Source organism: Nicotiana attenuata, chromosome 7 (genome assembly GCF_001879085.1).
Source record: "Nicotiana attenuata strain UT chromosome 7, NIATTr2, whole genome shotgun sequence".
NCBI classification, from domain to species: Eukaryota; Viridiplantae; Streptophyta; class Magnoliopsida; order Solanales; family Solanaceae; genus Nicotiana; species Nicotiana attenuata.
The window spans coordinates 6,747,584-6,751,982 of record NC_031995.1 but is presented as its reverse complement, the minus strand read 5'-3'; positions in this window follow the sequence as shown (position 1 = coordinate 6,751,982).

Here is a 4,399-nt window from a genome sequence, read left to right as displayed (position 1 = left end):
TGTTAGCGGCTCCCTTAATATGTGTGATACTTTTGGGCCAAACTCCCACGCTTTTCCCTTAAAAGTGTCTCACACCATTTATTAAAAGCATACCTTACACTTTAAATGTACAATAACAGATAATGAATGAAAGAAAACAAAAAAGTGGAAGAGTGCTACTAGTTCAATTGCGTTGAACTTGCAGTGGCTCTTCTATCTGTTTTTCTTTTAAAATTTCTGATATCAGAAACCATTATCACTCTTTTGTGAAATTATAGTTACTAGTATACGTACCCGCGCGATGCGCGGATTGTTTCAAAGGAAAAAATGATATAGTACAAATATGTCTTTATTTCAGACTAAATTTAGCGATCACATTCTAAAGAATTAAATCAAAAAACAAATATATGAATTTCATAGGATTGCATGTGAGGGACCACCAATATTTATGCACTAAAACACGATTAGTAGAGAAGGTTGGATAACTATAAGAAGCAAAAGCTAGAGTAGATTTCCTAAAATACACTTCAAGTGCATATACATATCGCCCATAGTTGCAGGGATAATAAAACAATGATAATAAAATTAACTTATAATTTTATATAAATATAATATATACAAAAATTAATATATCAAAAAATAGGATATAAATTAATTCTCAATATTCTTGAAAACCATTGGGAATAACATGGATGAAGAAGCGATTAAGCTTGGAACTGCATTTCAAGAAATAATCAGTGCTCCACTTGATGCCAGATTGAAAAAATTTCAGATCACTTAGAATCGCATTACAAAATCAGACCTTTGATTTTGTAATGCAATTATTAGTAGCATGTTACTTTTCTATTGAAACTATATAACAACGAAAGAAGAGAAAAGCAAATGAGTGAAAGGAAGAAAAGAACTCGAAAATTTGTTGCTTTTCTATATTCAAGTTAAATATCTCTTCATAATCTGAAGAAGAAAGGAGTGAAAGGAAGAAAGAAGTAAAAAATCGTTGCTCTTTCTAGAAATTTAATGAGTGTTCTAGAATTACAAATTATAGAACTTACCTCCTGTAATCCAGAATTGTTGAGTGATATGCGAAGAAAGGAAAAAGAATTGGATGTATATATTGTAAAAGTGTGAAAAATCTGAAAAATCATGTTTTTGGGACTCCGACGAACAAGGATTAGTGGGTTAGGAGTTGAGATCATGGGATCACATCGTGGGTTGTTTGAAGTTAAGACCCCTTAGGGTTTAGAACTTTACATGGAAAGGCACGCATGAATGGAGTTGATTCCTTGTTGGTAACTTCTTAAGTTTTATTCCTTGTTAGTAAACTAATTTTTAAAGAATGTAAAAAAATTGATATATTATTTTTAAACATCCACAATCGTAACTTCCTATTCCCGAATTCTATTCCTTTCTTTGTAACTTCTTTGTTGGTAAGTAAATTTTTTTTAAAAGTAAAAAAATAAATATTGTATTATTTTGAAATTCAAATTTAAAAAGTAAACTAATTTTAACTAAAATAACTAATTATGTCCTAAAATTGCCATATGGCATTTTCTTCACACGACACATGGCGAATTCTCATGGCCGACTTCTTTCTTTTTAATAATAGATAGATTGATGTTGACGGACTAAAAGATTCATATATACGTGACTTTTGTCTTGGTTTTTGCAACTTTCCACGTTTAGCTGAGTGGGAATATGCATGTCAACTACCAATGGTGGAGAGAAAACGTTTAAAGATTTTCTACGAGAGCAAGTCAAATATCATAAAAGGGAAAAAAAAATTGTTTAACCAAAAAATATAATTTCGGTTAAAACTAGAATTTGAGATGAAAAATCGGGTTACTGATAATCAAGAGACCAAAAAAGAATAATAGGCTTTCTGAGAATAATAATAAAGCAGCGAACAAGTTTTTATTTCAGTATGATGTCAACAATGATCTTTTCCCAATACAACTTCCTCCTTTTATAGTTGATTCTAGATAAAGGAATGAAACCTAAGCTTTAATGAGACAATTATGGACAATAAATGATATTAAATGAGCCGTTACACAATCATTCCTATTAAATACCAATTTTCTAACGTATCAGGTATTTAATACTGAATTTGGACTCCTTTTTGTCTTCAGATCCATGTTTTCAATGCTTTCTGATCCATTGGCTTTAAATGACTCGAATTGATACGAGACTCGTATCTAAACTGCTTCTCGTGCCTGTTTCACTTCCTCTTCTCGTACCTGTCATCTCCCGTACCTTTTTCTTAATTGTTATACTTTGACTATTTGTCCAGTCCACGTGTCACGCCACTTCATCTTCAATATAAATTCAACTTTTTCCGAATACAGATAGTCCCCCCACTTTTTATTTATTTATCAATTAAATATTTGGGAAGTGGATCTTCATTAAAAAGAGAATTTTTGCCATAATCAATGCGATGACAGTATTGCCTCTTCAATTGTCTCTTCTATTTAATGCACCATATACGTGTCGTCTGCTCATTAGTTCTGCGATTTTGCAGCCTTTTTCTAAGGCTTTTGTAACTCCACTATTCACGAAGTGATAGTTGCCTTTATTATAGGCTTTCCATCATTACACTTTTTAATTACTGACGGTTGAGTTTATATATAAACTTGCCCCTTTTCTTTCTTTGTCTTCTTCTCCATAAATCTTTAGCAAACGTTTTTCTTCCTTATTTTTGCTTCCCTTCGATTCATCTCTGCTCAACAATGGCGTCTCCAAACCCTAACCCTAGAAAAGTTCCTATTTTATACAAATTTCCCAATGCCCCTGTTAGACATAGAAGAGACAGAGGAGGCAGACTTCGTACAGGGTTAGAATCTACTCGAGGCGGCTCTTCTGGTTCTTCTTCTAGGAGTTCTATTCTGAAAACTCCTTCTTCTAAAGGTAAAGAAATTGCTGATTCTTCTCGAGAACCTTTAGTTGATGAAATCGTACCAAGTGATTTATCTTTTGTAAGTGATAGACAATCCCTTCAAAAGCAAGTTACTGGTTTAGACAAAACTGACACATATCCTACATTAGTGACCGAACTTACAATCCCTACCATCAGAGGAGATTGTAACTGGAAAAATAATCTTCGAATGTCAATTCCTTCCATAAACCAAAGAATTTCTTCTTTTAGGATTGGATACTCTTTTGTCTATACTTACCCTTTTACTTTGGGTTTTAATCCCCCAATTGACCCAATCATCCTCGATTTTTGCCGTTTCTTTAATATTTGTCTGGCCCAAGTTGGTCCTTTAGTATGGAGAGCAGTGGCTTGTTTGAGATATCTTTCTACCAAAGCCACTGTTAATTTCACCTTTTCTCACCTTATCCATTTATACCACCCTAATTTGATACGTCATGGAGTCTTTACCTTAACTGCGAGAAGCAAGAAGGTTTTGGTAAGTACAGAAGATGACAATGATCGTGGATGGTATGCCCGTTACATTGTTGTGCGTACGGTGGATTTACTTGGTGAAACAAATATTCCCTTCCCTGAGAAGTGGAATTTTGCACGTAAGTTTCTTTTTTTATTTGACTGTACCTCTTTTTCTGTTGAGAATTTCGATTCTTTTTCTAAATTTGTCTCTTTTTGGTTTTTTGTAGCAACCATGGGAGATGTGGAACCTGTTCCCAACTTCCGTGGTTGGGTAGATTCAATTTTGAAGGTTGCTCCTAAGGAGCAAAGAACTTGGAAATCAATTTCCGCTTTACATGGCTGGAAAGTTAAAACACACGGTATCGCCTCTTTTCTTTATACATTTTTCTTTTTGCACATTAAGTACTTTTTTCTTAATGTTGATTGTGTATTCTTCTTTTAATCAGGATTTGGTAACAGAGGAATGACAGCTGATGTTGTCACAGCCCTTCGCATGTCTGGTAATGCTGCACTTGATTTGGACAAGACTCGAACCTTGCTTCAAAAAAGGAAAGCTATAGGAGAAGGTTCTAAGAATGAGGAAGAGGGAGGTACCTCGTCAATAGCTAGGCCACGAATTAGGAGACGAGTTATTAATGATGATGAAATTGAAGATACTCCTGCTCAAACTTCGACCACCGAGCCTGTTTTGATTCCTTCAGATGAAGACACCATGCCAAGAAACACAAATGAATCAACTCAGCATCTCTTTGATAGTGGTTTGAGAGTGGCGAGCTCGGACCTGTTTTCGATGAAGTTCCTCTTTCTTCATTCGCACCTATTTCTTCCATTCCTTTGCCAACCGTAAGTGTTTCTTTGCCAGCATTGACTACTTCTGTTCTTTCACCAGTTTTAATTGCTTCTACTTCCATTCCTATGTCTACTTCTTCCGTTCCTGTTCCCACTCCTACGACTCCTGTGGTGTTTACCTTTTCTACTACTCCCCCTTCTGCTGTTCCATCTTCATCTGTCCCACATATAGAAGTAAGTTCCAGTCAA